Raw genomic sequence first — 20790 nt, forward strand, 5'->3', positions numbered from 1 at the left:
TGAAAAAACAGATTCGAACCACAAAAATTGCATTCCCAAACGTAAACATAATATTTTTTTTTTTTTTTTGGCACAAAACAAATTGATAGTAGGAGAAGGAAGGAAGAGAAAAAAACAACACAAAAATATTATATAAAAAATTGTATAAGAAAAATAAATCATAGGTTTTTTTTTTTGTTTTGCAAATATTACAAAAAAATATTTATATTGATTGCATGCAGCTGAATATGTTTTTTTCATTATTTTTTTGAATGGGGAAAAGGTGAAGAAGCAGCATTTCCTCCTTCTCTAGTTTGATTGAAAGCAATTTCTATACAAAAACAACAACAAAAATCGCTTTTTTTCTCCAATAGCCATCAATGTAACTTAACAAGAGCAACAACCAGAAGAACTTTGCCATTTGCTGATGTTGTTGCAATTTTCCCTCTTCTCGTTGAAGAGAAAGGTAAGAAAAATTAAAAAACACACACACACACACAGAATCAAACAAAACATACACCCACAGTGAACTACACCTGGCTGACTGAGTGACTGCCTGGTTGCCTACCTGACTGACTGACTGAGAGTGCATTGATTGATTTTGAATGCAATGCACCTTGATTGAGTCGAGTTGCCAAAGCAGAAGATTTGCTAAGGAGATGGGGGGTTGGGTGGGTCGATTTCAGAAAGAAAAAAAACCTGCTGACGGTTGTTGGCCCATCATCCACACTGAACTGCAGCGAACTGCTGCATTTGACTGGGGGCCCATGGGGATGTAGTTTGTTGTAGTTCGTTTGGGCTTAAAGATTTGTTGAAGCATTTTGTAATCAATGGGTTGTTGATTCTTTAGCAGAAATTCTTAAGTTTCTTCGGCTTTGCTTTGGCTTGGGGTGGAGTGGGGCAGTTGGAGGAATTGTATTTTGATTTGTTTGTTTTTTTTCTCGTATAGTTAAGTGATTGGGGTTGTTGAAATAAGGTTTTGATTTCACTGCTACTTATTTTATAAAAGATTGTTCGGCTGTTGTTCTTTTCATTCATTCATTCATTCGACGATTTGGTTTGCATTTTATTCTGTGGCAACTACTTAAGGCAGCAAGTTTTTTTTTTGTATTAAAAAAAAAAAAAAAAAAAAAAAAACAACTGAAGACACTTGATTGGTTTCCTGCATAATAAACATGATATATACAATCAGGAATGTGATTTGGTCTTAAGCCCTAGGAGGTTAAAAGGGGGCTGGAGGGAGGCGAAACTAATACTAGACCACTTCCTCCTGATTCTTTTGTACAGTAATAAGAAAGAATAAATTAAAAAGTAAAACTAAAATGACGGAAATATAGGAAATGGATAAGTGCTTACCAATATTTTTTTTTTACAAAACAAAAATCGAAAGAATTTTTTTTAAATTAAAACAAAACCTACAATTTTGCACCCTCAAAGAATGTATGTTGTAATGGCAAAGTAGAAAAAATTAAAACAAATAAAACTGTCTGAGTAATGCATGAAGTAATGGGTGCTGGAAAACAAGCTGTAGTGAAATTCTAAAAATATTTCTTTCTGTTTCAAACAAATATATTTTAATTAAAAAAGAAGGAAATCATTCCCAAAGCTTTCAATCAAACCCCTTACATTCTACCTCCAAGTAATGACAAAAGTAAGGTGTTTTTTCTTCATTTTCCCCATTCTGTTTTTTTTTCGTAAAATATTTTCAAAACATGCATGAAATTTTTTTTTTTAAATTTTTCAAAAGCAAATTTCTTTCTCATACTCACATCATTTGTTGTTTCAAAAACGATATGGTCGGTTGCATTCCATCGAATTGCATATCAGCCGAATTACAATCCGAATTACGATCTTGCGCATCCATGGCAGCACGCAAATGGGCACTGTAGTCCGGCGATCCACCGTGATGGGCGGCCGCCAACAGCGCCGGATGCAGCATGGTCGAGGGATGGGGTGGCAGTGGCGGCGAACCATCACGCGAACCGTCCATCAGACTGCCCAGACCGCCGGGCGGACTCGACGACATTTTGATGTGATGCATTTGGGTGGCTGTGGGTGGGGCGTGTGGTCCGTGCGGCGGCGGTGCATGCGGATTAAAGAATGGACTGTAGGGTGAGAAGACTTGCGATTCGTGTAGCGAAGGATTGGGTATGGCGACCGAGGTGGGCAACGACACGGGCAACATGGGTGGTGGTGGCGGCGGTGGCCCGGCATTCGCATGGAATGCGGGCGGCGCTTGGCTGCGCGGCGATGGACTTTGGGCGGGTGTGGTATTGCTGTTCGAATTGTTGCCTTGTTGGTTATTGTTGTTGCTGTTGTTGGACGCTGACTGATTGATGTTGCAACCATTGTTCATGTTGTTGCTATTGCCTTGATTTGGATTGCTGTTGTTCTGCTGCAGACTGTTCAGCGAGGCGGGATTCATAGGATTTGGGCCGTTCGCATTGCAGGGTCCGTTCATTTGCGATTGCATTTGTTGTCCGTTTTGGGCCATGCCATTGACGGGGCTGGGTGGGACCAGGCCATCCTGAGCCAGAATACGACTCACGGTGCGCGGTGTGATGCGGGTGTCCGTCACCTTATGGCGTTTCTTCTTCGGTGTCACCACCAAACTCAATGCCTCGTTCTGCTCGAGTTGTTGTTGCTGCTGTGCTTGCAGCTGTTGTTGCTGTTGCTGGTGTTGTTGCTGCTGCTGTTGCTGCTGCTGCTGCTGTTGATCGCGCGGCTCGGGCATACAGAACGGATTCATCTGCTGCGGTCCGGTCGACGTCATCGAATTGTAGAGGGCGGCTGCTGCCACCGGATTCATGCCCTGAGGTGTCTTCGGTGCCTGAAACATTGCTGCCGCTGTGGGCGAAGGTCGTATATGAGGTGGTGGTATATTTATTGTACTTAAACTATTGTTGTTGTTGTTAGTATTATTTGTTGGGGCATTGAGATTGAGGCTCATATTCGAACCATTGGAACCATTCAAACTATTGAGCTGGGTGGCTCCACCACCAATACCCACCATGCCACCATTGACGACTCCATCTGGGCCGAGGTGGGTTGGGTGCTGACTATTGTTAAGACTTTGTTGTTGCTGTTGCTGCTGCTGCTGTTGACCAGATGCAGCGGCCGCCGCTGACATGGCAGCCGCTGCCGCAGCATGATGCATTTGCAAGCCCATGGCCGCAGCAGCTGCGGCTGCGGGCGAGGGGAAGGACAACTGATTGCCGTTAAGGCGTGGCGCAGCTATGAGACTTTGACACTGCTGGGCATTCAATGCGGCCGCCATACTGGCCGGCGTAGCATTGGGATTCTGGGTATTGGCCATGGGCATGGCATTAACCTGGGGACCGCTGCTGCTGACAACGTTGGGCAAGTGGCCGCCCATTTGGGCGACAGCTTGCTGCGTTGCTTGCAGGGCATTGGATGGGTTAGTATTTTGTGGATTCAATGGGTTATTTAGACTATTCGTTGAGCTAGAGTTATTGTTATTAACTAAGAGTAGGTTACCAGTATTATTACCTGCTTGATTGACGACGGCGGCGGCCACGGCGGAGTGTCCATTCGACTGGGCGGATGCGGAGCTGCTGGTGCTGTTCGTGTTGGAGCGATCGGCGACCTTGGTGCGCGGCGATTTGCGATCGAGGATTTGGGAGGCCAGCAAGAGGTCCTTGTTCAGCTGTTCGGCAGCGGCCGCCACCGAATCGGATTGTTTGCTGAAGAGGCGGCGCTGATGCACGAAGCGTGTGACAATGGTGTCGACGAGGGCCGAGAGGGAGGTGGTAATTTCGGACTTGAGCACATCGGCAAGGCCTTCAAGATCGGCGCCGGACATGCGCATTATCGAGCTTGAGCTGGAGCGTAGCATATTGAACTTTTCCGAGAGTTCGCTCTTGAGGGCGGTGTTGTGACGCAGACTGACACGATTGCTGTTGTGGTGCAGCTGGGGTCGTGTGGGCTGTTGCTGCAGCGTTTGCTGTTCATGTTTGAGCTGTTGCAATTGTTGTTGGCGCAATTGCTGTTGTTGTTGCTGAGCGGCCTGCTGTTGTTGGGCGGCGGCTGCCTGTTGCTGCTGCTGTTGTTCCTCTTTACGTCGCTGCTGTTGCTCCTGCTCAAAGCGGCGTTGTTGCTCCTGCTGTTCCTGGGCTTGTTGCTGTTGTAACTGCTGTTGTTGTTGCTGCTGCTGTTGGCGTTCCTGTTGTTCGGCAGCCTCCTTGGCCATGCGTGCCTCCTGTTCGAAGAAGAACTGTTGGCCCAAGTACATGGCGGCAGCATTGCTGATAGCTGGATGGGGCAGGCCACCCTCTCCCGTCTGCAGCTGTGGCATGTGTTGCAACAGAGGCAGAGGTCCATTGAAGGATTGCTGCATGTGGGGATGATTTACCAGAGGATTGTGCAACTTGCCCGACATCATTTTGCTCATCATTTGCGACAGGACATTGGGAGCATTTTCCATGGAGGTGAGGGCCGTGGAGTTGGGATTGTTGACCAGCTTACCATTCTTCATGGGCAAGGGTGAGGCCGAATTGGGCCGTTCATTTTCCTGACCCGAACTTTTGTCCTCGTGCAGGGCTTCTTCGTTCATGAGGGGTGGTGAGGGCGACAGGTCACCGTTATTGTCCTCCTGTTCCATGCAATCACTGACATTATCCTCAATTTCTTGGCACTCCGACTCCTGTTCCATGCGTGAGCATAATTGCACATATTTCTGTTGCATCTCGGCCAGCTGCTCCTGCATGGAGCGTAACTGGGATTTGAGAGCATTCTTTTCATTGCGTTTCTGTTGCAGTTGAGGGGACTCATTTTCATCCGAGTCATCGGCATCGTTGAGCATCATGGACTGGAGATTCAGACCGAAATTGAGACCAGCAGCAGCGGCCACATACCGTTCCATGGCATGCTGTTGTGGTTGGTATAGTTTGCGTTTCTTGCAACCATTTACCTGTAAATGAGCCTGATTCGAGGCTGAGGGACTGGAACGCATACTGGACACAATGTTCTCAACACGGGCCCTCTTCAAATCAGATTTCTTGGGCATACCCGTGGACATGTCCTTGTCCAAATCCTCATCCATATCATCTTTGCTGTTGTCCAGCAGCATCATATCCGATTGCGATGGGGAGGCTAGTGATTCGAGATCGGAACGGGAATTGAGACCCATGAGTTCCACATCCTCGAGGATGTCATCTGCCTCCTTTTTTGTCACAACACCGGTCATATCCATTTGTTCATTGTCGATTTGTTCCTGGCCTTGCTGCGACTCTTGGCCATCCAGCTCGGATTGTTGGTCCTCGTGCTGGGAGTTGTGTGGCGAATTGAGGCCACCACAATCTGAGTCTGAGGATTTGCGCCGCTCCACAGAGCCATTCATCAGATCCATGGATGAGTTGGGCAAATTGGGTTCACTCTTGATTTTGATTTCCGACAGTGAGTCCTCAATGAGGTTTATCACATTCGAATTGTCCGATTTGGAATCGGCAATATTGTTGTTGTTATTGTTATTATTGGCTGAGGCATTATTGTTGTTGTTCAGTTTCAACGAGTCCTGATTATCTTTTTGTTGATGCTGCTGCTGCTGCTGATTCATTACCGAACGCAGTTCCTGATCCAGCTGCATCAGTTCCTTTTTGCCCTGCAAAATATTGCGCAGCATGTGATGGGCCAAATCGTTTTGTTGTTGTTGCAAACTGGGCGACGTGGCCGTTGTGTTTGTGGAGCCCACAACATTATTGCTGCTGGCATTATTCGAATTATTACTGTGGCCCACTGAGGGAGCCCGAGGTGGCGTTCCCGAACCATTGCGCAGCCCATTGCCATTCTCTTCCAGCGAACGTTCGCTGCAGTTGCTGATGCGACGATTCTTGGGCGATTGTGAGGAGGTGATCTGTTGGTCACTGGAAATCGTGTTGTTGTTGTTGAGCAATTTACCACTACCGTTGTTGTTGTTGGTGGCGGTTGTGTTCAGGCCTAGCGTATTCACAAGATTGGCAGCACTCAGCAAATCGGCACTTGTGGCCGATTCCATGGCTGCCGCCAACATGGCATTATCCAAGTTTGTGGGTAGACCACTGGTCGCATCCTGGGCCTGTTTCATTTGACGGCCGAATAGTTCGTTCAACATTTTGGCCGAACCGAAACCGTTGGCCCCGAAAAAGTTACCTAGAGCTGCCGTAAACTGGCCGGTCAGCAGGGAGGCGGTGGGCGATGTCTGCGAGGAACTGGGCGAGTTCTGGGGAAATGTTTTCGATGCTGAGCAGTGCTGGGCAGTGGGCGATTGTGAGGTGGACGATGATGATGTGGTTTGATTCAGTAAGGCCCCATATAGAGCTCCTCCAGCGGCACCCGCGGCAGCCGCAGCAGCACTACTCATTAAGGCAGCAGCTGTTGACGGCGTCAATAGGGTGGGTGGCGTAAGGGCCGCTGTTGTCGATGACGAGGACGAGGGACTGGCTGAATTTTGTAGCTGTTGTTGTTGTTGCTGTTGCTGAGTTAATTGTTGTATAAAATTTGGCAATGAGGCGAAAATATTCAAATCACTTTTGTCAAAATCTTCAAAATCATTAGAGAATGTTTGATTTGTATTTGTGTTGTTGTTGTTGTTGGATGAATTGTTATTGTTATTATTGTTGTTTTCATTCACAAAACTATCACTTGAACGCGTCGTAGTCGTCCTTTGCGAATTTTTATTTTGGCTACTCTTTAGTTTTAAGGACGAAGCGGTGGCGGCACCACTTGGCACATTATTCGTTTTGTTTGCGACTCGAGACGAGTTCGATTGCAACTTGGAATTTTTATTCGATTTACTCGCGTTCGAATTCTGTTTGAGTTCCGTGTGTTTTCTCGACGAGGTGCTCGACGAAGACGACGATGGTGTTGAGGATGCGAGAGCTGACGGAGCTGACGTTGTTGTCTTATTGACGGCACCACTATGACTACTTTCAGAAAATGTTTCAACGACTTGGACGACTTGTTGTTTGCCACTGTTGATGTTGTCTACGGCCGACGTTGTCGTCGTTGTGGCAGCCGTGGTTGTTGTATTCTGGTGAGACGAAGTCTGAGTCTCTGCTAAGGTTGTGAGTGTGCTTGAGGTTGTGTTAGTGTTCGTGTGTGCCGTGTTTGCTGTTGCTGTTGTTGTAGCTACAACGTTTGGTGGTGTTTTTGTGTTTTGTGTCGTTCCACCACCACCACCAGCACTTCGGCCACAGCGTTTAGGGCTGCTGTTAAGAGAATTACCGGCGAAGAGAAATATAACTTCGTCGTCTTCTTCGTTGGTAGAGGATATGGCCTTTGTGTGCTGCTCCTCTACGTTGCCGTTGCCGTGGCCGTTGTCGTCGTTGTTGTTTTCGTTTATTGCCTCCTGCTCTTCTTTGCTGGGCTTGGGCTCTTGTTTAGCTGTGTGTTGTTTTTTGTTCGCCTTCGTTCGATTTGAGTTGTTTAGAGAATTTTCGCCTTCGCCTTTGCGTTTGAGTTTTCCCTCAATATTGCTCTGGGCCTGTGGCCGCCGTTTTCCACCGGCAGGGTTTTCTGCGGTAACCTCTGCTGGTTTCTCCTTTGATTGCTCTTCGTGCTTCTCCTCTTCTTCCTCCTCCGCCGCCGCCGCCGCTGCTGCTAGACTTGTTAGCAGGGGCGAACAGTGACCGTTGCTGTGAGTTTCCGCTTCCGTTTTAAGATTTGTCAGTGTGGCGGCTAGCTGGGACTTGGTGCATTCGTCGAATGTGTTGTCGTTATTCGCCGCTTCATAGATGTCCGCCGTTGGGCCGGTGGTACTACCGCTGTGTGAGTTATTTAAGGTTGCCTTGAGCAAGGACTTATCATCGGTGAACAAACCAAAACAATCTGTGTCCTCCTCTGATGACATCATCAGATGCCACCCACTACTCGCTGACGACGCTGATGATGAGTAGTGGATGGTGGGATTGTTGTGGTTGGGGGTTAGGGGGGTGATGGAACCACCACAGCAACAGCAGCAGCACCGGTTGTGTTGGCAACGAAGAAGGCGCCAGCTGTTGGAGATGGGGTAGGGGTGGTGGCACTACAAATCACCCTTCAACACGTTGTCTTAATGTCCGTTTGTTCGCTTGTTTTTTTCCTCTTCCTCAAGAGGTAAACAGAGAACAGTTACTTTGGTTCTGCTCTGCTCTCCTTATCCTGCTCTGCTCTGCTCTCACTTGAAGTTATTTTTACCCTTCTCAGGTGAAGTAAATGAATTCGCCGTTGTAATAATTTCTCCACACTTTGTTGCTCAGAGCAATTCGCCGTTTCTCTGGGGTTGACTTAATCTTTGTGCCGTGTGTCTGTGTGCGTGTGTTTTTGAGAGAAACAGCCAAGAAGTCTCCCCTTTTTTTGTCGATTAGATCTATGAGTATGGGGGTGTGTGTGCGTGTGTTTGGTTGTTTGAAACCTCTATTGGTGGCAGACAGGCAGACAATTCCACTCACTCACTATTTCGCTCGCTCGCTCACTCGTTGCGCTTGGTCTCACTTGGTTGCCCCCCGAAAATAAAAATCAAAACACTGTCGAGGAGGAAATGCCCAACAACAACAACAAATTTAGAGAAAATTCGCCGTCTTTGTTAGGTTGGGTGGTTGGTTGGATGGATGGATGGTGTTGTCTCTCCCCCACACAAAAATTAAATTCAAGTAAAATGCGTTTTCAAAATGGTTTTGTTTGAAGGGGGCGTTCGTTAGCAGGGAGTGGGGCCAAACTCAACTCAACACAAAGTGGATTTGGTTGGCTCTCCTTTGTCCTGTGGCAATGAAATTCCTTGTTCTGCTGGAAGTTTGATATGAATTTTGAACAAAGTCTTGCTGGCCAGCCTTGAGGGACTTGTTGGGTGTTTTGACTCAATTTGTTTGTTTTGTTTTGGATTTTTTTTGTCAGTCTAGGGAAATTATTTTCAATTTTTATTTTTTCAATACTCTGTGTGTGTGCGTGTTTCACGTCTTTTGGGGTTTCTTCTTCCTATTATTGGCGTTTAAAAAAATATATAGCTAGACTTAGTTCAAGTCCTTGTGGTGTTCTGGTTACTGGGGGATTCTTGTTGCGGTTGTTGTTGCTGATGATCCTGACGCTTCCTTTTTCTTTTCTCAATTTTTCGCCAAACTTAGAAATTTTGATTGGTTCGGAATGTTAAGTTTTGAGTTTTCTCTTTGGTTTTAGCCTTCCGTTTCAAAATGTGACGTTTACGTTTTTTCCTTTTTCTAATTGTAAATTTTGTTTTATTACTTCTTTCCACCACCACACACATGCGAATGTCTTTAGCATTTAATTTTTAATAAAAATTAGTGATTTTTTTGTGTCTCGTTTGGGTATTTGTTTTGAATAGTTTTCCGTTTTGGTCATACATTCAAATTGATTTTTCCTTAGATTTTTTGTTTTCATCAAATTTTTTGAATCAAAGAAAAATGAATTTATTTTGGTTTTCTCAATGATTTTTTTTTCTTTTAAATTTGTTTGGTTTTCTTTGAATTGAAACGTGTGTGTGTTTTATTTTCAAAAGTTTGTATATTTAGTTGGTTTTTTTTTGTTTAACTCTCTCCTTTTTTACGCGCGCTTAAAAGTCTCTCTGTAAATATAGGGAAAAAAACAAAGTAGAAGGAAGAAGAAAGACATTAATTGGTATTTAGAAAGGCAAAAGAATGTGTATTATTTTACACTCAAAAAATTAAAAAAAAAATCTCTAATGTGCGGGAGGAGCGTTTTTCAAATCCCCTTAGATAATTTATATAAGCATTTATCCTTTTAAAAAGGGGTATGGTTTTTTATCCTTTTTTGCATTTGGCAAAGGAGAAAGCTTTGGCTTAGATAATTTGTTCACCCTTATTTGTGGACAGGTTGTTGTAGTCTGTTAACATTTTGAGATAACGTAATTTTCTAACCCTTTTTTCTGGATTTTAGCAGAAGAGCAATGGTGGGCAGTGAGGGAGGGGTTGTATGTAATGCTGTAAAGTTTAACTTTCACTTGAAATGTGTTTTTTTTGTTTTGAGTTTAAATTTTAAGGCATTTTTGGGGGTATGACTGAGGCAGTTTGATTTAACCTAAATTTTTCTCAGATTAGATAGAATAACATATTTGAAATTTAAATCTTTAAATTCTATGTAATTTATTTGGGGAATTTCGGCAAAGGGTGTTGGATGTCTTACCTGAACAAAATTTGACCAGAATTTTAAAATAGGTATTTTAAGGTATATTCAGGAATATTTAATATATCTAGGGGTTGTCCTTTATTTGTTCAGATGCAGTAGTTATATTGCCATTTCGAATATCCTACCATAGTTATTGTCATCAAACTCAATATTTTATCAAGAATTACTCTGGTCAACACGAAAATTATAAATCTTATCCTGAATCTGTACAAAAGATGACAACCGCCGTTTTTCCAAAAGAACCTCAACGATAAAAAAACATAATAATAATAATAAATAAATAAATAAAAGCCAGTAAAAATCTGTAAGTTCGGACGGGCCGAACTTTGAATACCCTCCACTATTTGGAATGAATTTGGCAATTCTCAAAAGCAATAAATTCTGTTAAAATCTTAAAAATACCGAATGTAGATATTATATTAGGGTATATTAGGGTCTATACGACGACATGAACCTGCGTAGGTAACATTTGTCATAAGCCATTACAATATTCAAATGCAAAACTTAAAAAAATCGGTTATAATGTCGATAAAATCAAAATACCGAACTTTCTGTACTAGGCTGTATTATTCATTACGAACTTCAAATATCAAATTTGAAACAATTCAGGTGAAAAATGTCCCTAAAATCATTAAAATACCGAATATCCTGCACAGACAATTACGAACTTCAAATACCAGAAACGAACTTCAAAAAAAGGCACTCGCTTTTCTTTCTATAAGTTCAAGACTTTCTGCAAGTTTTCTATAAAGACTAGATCTTCTATGGGTTAAAAAAAGATTATTTTTTTAGGGACATACACCAAAGACCCTATCCTAAAGCGGTTACTTTTCTCATCTTTTTTTTGAAAGCTTAATTCTTTTCAGTGCTGTCTAGGTCCCTGGCTTTTACAGGTTCTCTAAAAATAAAACCTTTCGAAGACTTCTTAGATAGAAAATCCCTATTGAATCTTCTGCGAATACAAGGCATTTTAAAGGTCTTCTCAATATAGAAGACCTTTCAGTGGGTATTCTATAAAAAAATAACATTTACAAGTCTTCTATAGACTTGAGACCCATATACTTACAAGATCTTCTACAGATCGGGATACAACATTCTAAAATTTTTAATAGATCCCAGCCGTTTAAAAGTCTTTCGTGTTTGGAAAACTTACTGTAGGACATGAAGTCCGCCATAATCCATTTACAGGAAGAAGATCTCCATGTTAAAAAGTTTTCTTAAATATCGTAATAGGGCCTTTTTCGGATTTTCTTAGATTGCTGGCGTTTTAAATGTCAGTCATATTCAGGCCTTCTATGAATCCTTTAAAAATATATAACCCCTTTATAGAAGATTGTGATCCTTCTCTATATCCTTTATGAATTTTCTAAGGAAATGAGGCCTTCTACAGATATTATATGCTACGTTTTCAGAGGGAAGACCCATGGATAGAGTCTTTTCTGTAAGACCAATAAAATAGCTCTCTTGATTTTTTAAAGAGAAGTCACGTTTTAGGCCTCCTAAAGATGAACGATTATAGTTCTTCTATGTACAGAAAACTTTTTTGGTCTTTCCATTATGGAAGATATTTTAAAGTTAGAAATGAGAGATTTTGATTTTGTCTTCTATGAAAATTCCTTCCATACACTTTTTACAAGTCCTTCTTTCAGAAGTTCAAGTGGAGATTTTATAGTCGTAGTTGATTTCTTCTACCAGACACGGAATCCAAATCGATTTTCTAATTTAAGTGTTTGTTTTCTCTTTCGAGACGAGCTTAATGATCTGAAATTTGCAGTGAAAAGGAAAGCCAGATAGACACTATCACACACTCACCACTATGCGACGCGTTTCGCCGTTGGTTAAGCGGCTCATCAGGCATATTTGATGTGGATGATGGCTTACAAGGGCCGTTCTCTGGAAAGTAGTATATATTTCGAACTTATTGCAAATTAGCATATGCGAATTATACACTAGAAACTCTCCAGGTTCGACTCAAGTTCTATTGGCAGATCTTTTTCACAGCAACGTTTTGTTTTTGTAGTGATGGATTTTTTGTCCACAACAACTACATTGCTTCCAATGCATACACTTGTTTTAGTGCTGCTTTAGGAAGACGGGTTAATGGCTCTGAACGTAGAGACGGCAACTTCTAGTTGGCTGCACACAGAGGTCCGAGGTCGTTTGCTTGATACTTAATTTTTGGTATGAAGAAGTCTAAAATTTCAAATCGTTTTTCCGGAGCCTTGGCCGATTCCTATTACCAGACCTGGCGATTAATGAACTTTTGGAAGTGGAAAGTCTAAACTTCGAAGTCGACTTTTGCATCCATTAAATGTGAAAAAATCGACTCTTTAATAGAGTTTCGATTTTGGGATCATAAGTTTTGGTATGAATTTTCAGGATTTTGTTGGCAAAACTGCATACAAAAAATCTAAAATCAAAATCAGTCAAATTCGACTAAGCAGGGTTACTTTCCGGGTATTTTTGAACAATTTACAAGGACCACATTTTATATGTTTTTCATAAACTTTGTATACATTATGCCAACAGATTACAGACCCTTGTAAAAGAAGGCCTTTTCTCTAAGGACTTAAACCGACTTAAACTTTTGAAGAAAATTCCCTATCTATGTCTTACGTAGAAAGATGTATTTTATTTAGAACATATCCTCTCAGCTATGTTTCAATTGCGTTCCAATTGCCTTTCAAATCTAGGGCGACAGATAACATTAACTAATTTCATGTTAAATGTACAAAAATATCAGAAAAGTAGATATTTCGGAAAAGGTACGTAACTCCTAGGCCCCTTCCTGCGTATGTCCCTAATGATGTCCAATGGTCTACATGATTCTGGGTTTGAGGCCATTTGAGAGCCTTCTACTAAGGTAGGATCTCGGATATGCCAACAAACTCGTGTGAAAAAACTTGAATAAGATCAGCAATATTCTAAAAATCTGTCGGTATTCCTATAATGAAGGCTAAAACCATTTTCCGCTTAAACCATTCTCTGATCTATAATTTGTTTTTCAAAAACAAAAAGTGGCCTTTTGTTAAATTGATGGTAGTATGCTAACTCCAATAGAAACCCTGAAAATACATCAGGTTTCCTAACAAATCAAACAAACTTCAATTGACCTCCATAACTTATCCTAATGGTTCTAGAAGAACATTTTTTCCCACATTACCAGTATTTTGCCGCAAACCACTGCCAGTCATTAAATTAATATCCTTACGGCAAGGCAAAAGCCAAAAATATCTCAACGTCTGCCAGTTCTCATAAAACCAGTCAATCTTGAGATTTTCTCAAGGAAATTTCTTTCTAATCAGCTTAACAATAAAAAGAAAATGTTAAGGACTTCAAATTTTTCATGCTAAACAAATAAAACTTGTTTTCCCAGCAACGTCTTTAAGACGCACAAACTGATTTCTTAACAAATTAAATTAGATTTTCTAAGCAGCCACCACCAATAAAAAAAAACTTACATTGCTACCTAGCTATGGAAATCAAAAGGAAAAAAAGAAAATAAACGAAAAATTCCTTTACATCCCAAAACTAACACAGCCAAGGTTCAATGCAAAGGCATTTTTCATAAAAATGCATTGCAACAATTCTATTCCCTAAAAACAATGGAGAGAGCATAAAAGTTTTTTTTTTTTTTTTTGGTTTATTTACCAAGCAACCCAATCTAATGGAATGACAGCGAATTCAGGGTACAGTTTCCGCTGTTCCGTTTACCTCATAAAAATGCTGTTGCATTTTCATCATCATCGCCAGCGTCGTCGTAACAAAATCGATGAATAAGGACAATGGCCAGGAGGGTAATAGTTTTGTAACCACCACCACCACTACCACCGTCATCCTCATCATCAACATTTTCAACGTTATTGAACAAAGTTTAGCTTCTCAAAAGTATTGGAATGGCAAAGAAACTACCACCACCACCCCTTAATCGTTAAAAAAGGATATTGCACAAGGACAATGAATGGTAGCTGCATAAAAATGCATTGTTGGTAGTAATTTTAAGAAAAAGGACTTTTCCCTACATTCCTTTGGTGAAATTTAGTTTTTTTTTTCTTTTTTAATTTTCTCTTTTTTGGAAAATGTCAAAAATAACGTCGAAAAGTCATAAATGTTGTCTTGGAAACCAAAATTTAGGGGGGAAATTAAGGGGTCATCAGACAGACTTATTGCTCATTATTTTTGGATACAATTTCGCCTGGAAAATTTATTTTTGTGACAAAAATAGGAAAATATGCAAAATATTCACTTAATTTGAACAAAATATAAAAATATTCGAACGATGATAATTATGGGTTAAATATATATAAATAACATAATAAAATTAATTACCACAAACAAAGCGTTTTAGCTCTGTCGTCCATCGTTAATCCTCCTGAAAAGAGATCGAGAGAAAAAAAAATATTATTTTCAATTCCATAGCTTTTTTACTCAGATTTTTATGCTAAAATATTATTTTTTAATTAAATGATATAAACAATTTTGTGTGATATTTAAAATAAAATTACAAAAATATTGGAATTTTGACATCATTTAATTATTTTGCCTAAAATAATCCCTGAGTTTTATTGAAATTATGAGAGATACTAAATTAGCGAAATTTAAATGAAAAAACTATAACAAACTTTGCAGTGAGAAAGCCTTGGATTATGCCCCAGATTCATTCCAGAAATCTCATATCTAAGACCCCTATATGGAGTGACATGGATTATGCCCACATTTTTTCAAAAAAATCTCCAAACTTGGATACCTACATGGAGTGTCTACAAATATTAAGGTCGGTATTGATATGGAAGATCCCGATGCAAACCTAAGACACTCGTTTTAAAGTTTTATAGAAGTGGACAGTCCAAAATGGAGGAAATATCATGTTAAAAAATTAAAAAAAAAAAAAATATTAAAAACGGAACCTTCCTTAAAGACTTTGAATTACGTATCTGGTATTTTTTATACACAAGAGCGACAATCTTAATATTAAGAACTTAATTATACATTGGCACATAAGACACCATTTCGAAGTATAAACCGCCTAGTATTTCAGTAACTTTTACAAAAGCCTTTTTATACCCTCAGTCATATGGCCACAGAGGATATTTGATATGGTCAAAACGTGCCTAGTCGAAATAACGGTGTTAGACCCTAGGTCCCTTTGGACCAAATCCGTTTCAAGACATTTGGAGAGTTGTTTCCAATTTAGCATTAGCATAAAACGGTACCTCCCGATTTTCGATATTTTTATAATTTTTAGCCCCTTTTCCCACAGAATTACTTAAAATTTGGTATTTAAGACTCACAATAGATAACAAGCCTTGTAGTAGAATATTGTAAATATATGTTCCCGTTTTGGTATGACCTCATATATAAAGGTTCCATAAATTCCAATTTACCTGTACCCTCCGTCCGTACGTCTGTCCAAGTATTTTTGTAAACAGGTCGAATTTATTACCCGAATCATATGAAATTTTGTACAAATTATTTGTTTGACCCAAGGACGAACCTTATTGAAATTGGAGAAAATCGGTCTAAATTTAGATATAGCTTCCATATATATCTTCGTCTGATTTGCTTTTTATTGTGCACGAAACGTGTAATATCAGGCCAAATTAGGTCTAGAAATAAGAATGCCTAATTTTAATCGAAATCGGTTCAGATATGGCTATAGCTCCCACATATGTTGTTCGCCCGATTTTTTTTATTTTTGTTCTCTGCAGCCGTAATACGCACTCTGTAACAACCATATTTGGGGAAATATATCAAATACATGTCAGAAATACCTTTGCTAAATTTTATCGAGATCGGTTAACCACTTATTCATTTCTTTTTCGACTTCCTTGACATAGAGTCTAATGTTGAGGAGAGAAAGATTTGGTTAGAACTTTTTTCGGAATCTGCTCGTTTTCGAGTAGGAGTAAAATTCGCTTGAAACTGCTCGAGCAGATTCCAAAAACTGCCTCGCCAATTGTTTCTCTCCGCATACTCCCCCATATTCGAGTGGTACTGGAAAACAGAGTATGTCCTATTTCTTTTTTTTACTTGTACGAGTACTCCCACTCGAAGAGAAGACATGATGTTCCAAATTATTATCAAGCTCAAAATCTTCCTCTAAAAAATCACCTTATATAATACAAATTAATGAGGTTCAGAGCCTTTGCCGTATTACAAACCGAAATAATATTCCAAAAAATGTTCTTTCAAAATTTCAAATCTTGAAAAATCAACCCAACAGCTACTTATTTTTATTTCTGATCGTTTTCGAGTAGGAGTAAAATTCGCTCGAAATCGAGCAGATTCCAAAAACTGCCTCACCAATTGTTTCTCTCCGCATACTCTCATTTATTCGACGGCTTTAAAAAATAGAGTATGTCCTATTTCTTTTTTTACTCGCAGGAGTTCTCCCACTCGAAGAGGGCTCATGGTGTTCTAACTTACTATCAAGCTCAAAATCTTCCTCTTAAAAATGTGCTTATAAAATGCAAATTAATAAGGTTCATAGCCTTCGCCGTATAGCAAACCGAAATAAAATCTAAAAAAAATATTCTTTAAAAAATTTCAGATTTTCAAAAAATCAACCCAACAACTACTTCTTTTTATTCCATTCTTTTCCGACTCCTATTTCATCCCCAACTTTTTTACAGTTGTTGTGTGACGACAACGGTGCGTGCCACAAGTTGTGTTGCTGCACACCTGGACATTTTACGGATTGTGCCGCATCAACTCGTAATAGTGACGACGACGACGATAACAACAACAACAACTACAAATTGAAGACCAATGTCTCGCTTAACATAAAATAATAATGATGATCATCACAGCGAGGAAGAAGACGATGATGAGGACGCTATGAAACAATTTTTGTTTTCAACTTCTAACTGAGACTGAAGTGAAAAATTGTTGGAAGTGTTGGAACATTGAATTGGTATGGGTGTGTTTGTTGCATGTTGTTGGTGTTAAAGGTAGTTAAATAGACGCGTAACAACAACAACAACATGTCATGTGCCATGATTTTTACCTGATACCCGCAGATTTTGGTGTTTTCTCGTTTTTTTTTTTGGTTTTAGTTTGTAGGCTGGTTGCTGCCACAAATTGTAGCAGCAGTCTAAGGCGTTTTCAATGTGTTAAACAATTTCTCAAAAAGGAGGTTTTGTGGATCAATTAGAAAGCAATGGTGCCAATATAGGAAATTCTGGCTGATTGAAATATATGGTCAATATAAGAAATCCAGGTTGTTGGATATCAAAAAAATTAATGTAGTAGCTCATAAAATATCACAAAAAGATAGCACATAATATGCTTATAAAGGACTTATTGCAAATTACCCAAAAAATTAACGAAATTTAACTTATTTTCATATGGATGCCGAACTGATTATTTGAATATCTCAGAACTTTTTGAATTTGTAAATATTTATGATAATTTCTTTGTAAATTATGAATAAAGCTCCATTACTAATTGTGTATATCCGGTTTCCTGGCGTTATTTGCATTATCACATGAAAACTTTTGGCTACTCAAGTTAAACTACTCTGCAACATACATATGAAGAGAATGCCTATTATTAAGAACAATCTCAAGAAAACTTTACACAATAATTGCACTTACTTTGAAAGCATTGTGGCTATTTAGCATAATGTCTTTTGTCTTCATTGTTATGCCGGCAATTGCTGGCCCAGTACCCAAAAGCCAACACACACTCACATACATATCCTTCTTTTGATTCCTTTTGAATGGCCATAAAAATTATCATCTTCTCATAATCTTCTCTTCATTTTGCTAGAATGGCATACGGCAAACTTTTCCTATAATCATAAAAATCTTACAAAAATTTTCCCTCATATTTCGGTATAATTTTCTTTTTATAATTTTTTTTTTTCAAAATAACAACTTTGCCAAGCCATATAGAATTGTAAAAAGGACATGTTTACACAAAAATTACATTGTATGCTTTATGTTTGATACATGTAGACATACACATTTGACAATTGTCCCATGAAGTTTACATTGTTGTTGGTGTTTTTGTAATACGTTTTATGGCTATTGTTTTCATGTCATTTTTGAGAAAACATTTTTGTGGAAGAAACTGTGTTTTTTAATGTGAAGTTTTATGTTCATGAATTTTTTTAAAGCTATAGAAAATAAATTAATATTTTTACTATTTTTATATTGAAGATATATATGCATTATATTGTAGATCTTTCAAGGAGTTTTAAAATTCTTTGATTTGACGAATTTTCAGGTGAATTTGGAAAATTTGTTCAAACAAGCTCTTATGATGTCCTTAAATAATTTTAAATAAAAAAGTCATGAATTTTTGCTACCAAGAATATTTTTGGGTGTAAAGTCCTTTAAAATTGACTCTTAAAAATTAACATTTTTGACAATTTTGGGATCCTTAAAATTTATTATTTTTTGCCAGGAATATCCTCCTTTTAATCGATTTCCTCTAAGTTTGACGTACTGAACCGATATTCATTAAAATCCTTCTTATTTGAGCTGAAATTACACTTTTTTTTGGCACAATAAACGTGAAATCGGATGAAGATATACATAGGACCTATATCGAAATCTGAACCGATTTCTATAACATTTATCAGAGTTATTTCTATGCTGTATCTGAAAGCTGGGGCCAAATATGATTGTTCTGTTGTGAGGGACTTAAATACAAAATCGGGTGAAACATATACAGGGTGAGATAAAAACACTTCAACAAAGTCAAACGCCGTAATTTATACATTTTTGTTTTTTAAATTTTATTGAATGAAAGTAAAAAATGTCGGAAATAGCATTAAATTTTAGAACAAGTGTAGATTTGTTCGAATTGGTCAACTATGGCACGAATTATAGCCTTCAAACGGCCAATAAAATCGTCATAAGCTGCCCGAATGTTGCTCTGCGGTATTTTGGTCCATTCCCGGCGAAGCACCTGCTTGAGGTGATCGACACTTTGGTATTTTTTAGTGCCAACCTTGCTTTCCAAAATACTCCAGACACAATAGTCCAACGGATTGGTATCCGGAGATTTTGGTGGCCATTGTGTGCTGGAAATGAAGCGAGGAACCTCATTTCGTAACCATTCTTGGGTGGCGCGTGCTGAAGAATGTTTGCGTGCCCAAGGCTGTAATATACCCTCTAGAGTATTTGTGCGCTTGAGTTCTGGTGGCCAACCGAAGGTGCACACTTTCAGCTGACCTCTTTGGTGATCATTTTGTTTGTTTACAAACTGCTGGACAAATTATCGATCAAGTCACGTCTTTTCTTTTCGAACCATTTCAGCTGATGATGCCGTTTTCTTCGGTCCACTTCCTTGACGTCGCGCTACGCTACCAGTATGATGGTACCAGACACAAAAGATTTATTCACATTTAAATCCTGTAGAGCTCTAACGATAGCCACACTATCACACTTGAATTACATCACGAATAACTTTTTTTCTGAAATATTCTCACCTAAATGAAATATTCTCACGCTTGTAAAAAATATAATGAGCTGTCACTGAAATAATTTTAACAGCTGTCGGACGTGCGGCTTAGAAATGACAGCAGTCTGAAGTTTAATAAATGAATAAAAACAAATGATTTGTGCAAAATTTCATCTCGATCGGACAATCAATGCGACCTGTACTTTGTTTAAAAAAAATATATGGACAGAAGGACGGACGAACGGGCATGCATAAATCGACTCAGAATGTGTTTCTTTTGAGATCATCAAAAATAACTATGGGTCTATATCGCTTCCTTCTTTATGTTACAAACAAATGCACAACGACATAATACCCTGACCACAGTGTGGTGTAGGGTATAATCACGATATTTGTCGAAGATGCTCTTAAATTTTTTTCTTAAAAATAATAAATTTTGGAAGTTTTTTTTTAAGAGAATCCACTCTGTCCAAGAGTTTCTTAAAGAAAATCCTCATTTTTGGCCAATTTTTTTTAAAAAAAATTTATGATTTACCGTTAAATTTCAAACAACCATGAATTTTGTCCGAAGGTTTTTAAAAATAATTATGATTTATACAAGGCATATTTTGAGGAAAATCCACACATTTTGGACGGGAAAAATTTGCAGTAAGAAGGCCATTCCAGGATTTTTGTTCAGGAAGTCCTTAAAAAATTCTATCAAAATTTGGTGAACATATTGGACTTTGAAGAGAATCGGACACTAATGTTGCATTTATGAGAGCTTATGGTCTTTTGATGAAAGTGTTGGGCGAAGTTGTCAATTTGTCTAATGGCGACAATATTTTTAATTGGACCAAATATACACGTGTTCTTAAAATGTTCATTCTACGACCATTCGACCATTTTGAAACGTTTGCTCAAATAAATTTAATATTTTAAACTTGATTTTAGCTATTTACGAAAAAATAACCAAATGCGATCCCAAACACATTCTTTGTAACGGAATTCCGGCTAACTTGACCATGACGATGGAAAAAAAAGAAATCATATCAACCAGACGTTAACATTAAAAACCCGTACACATGTATGACAATAAAGGGAGAGGGACAGATCAAGCCCATTTGATCATCAGCGTTTGGAAAACACAATGCTTGGCAGAGCAGAGACTGAAACTCGTGTCCACTGGCAAAGTACTTAGTGCTTCGAATCACTTGTTTACCACCAAAAACGCCCAGTGTAAAACGAACGAATGGAAAGAAATACCAGCACACATGTTCCAATGAC

General features: G+C 39.2%; 1 long non-coding RNA gene across 4 annotated transcripts in view; it reads right to left on the reverse strand.

The window, feature by feature from the left end:
- Positions 1–20790, reverse strand: part of LOC105262121 (homeobox protein prospero) — a 183183-nt gene that overhangs the window by 11565 nt on the left and 150828 nt on the right. For all 4 annotated transcript variants that reach the window (XR_002195032.2, XR_002195033.2, XR_009341473.1 and 1 more), the window contains exons 3-5: positions 14443–14485; positions 3490–9532; positions 1749–2826 (exon numbers count right to left, since the gene is read on the reverse strand). This is a non-coding gene — a long non-coding RNA (homeobox protein prospero). The remainder of the gene's footprint in view (positions 1–1748; positions 2827–3489; positions 9533–14442; positions 14486–20790) is intronic.

Source organism: Musca domestica, unplaced genomic scaffold, assembly GCF_030504385.1.
Source record: "Musca domestica strain aabys unplaced genomic scaffold, Musca_domestica.polishedcontigs.V.1.1 12, whole genome shotgun sequence".
In the NCBI taxonomy this organism is placed as follows: Eukaryota; Metazoa; Arthropoda; class Insecta; order Diptera; family Muscidae; genus Musca; species Musca domestica.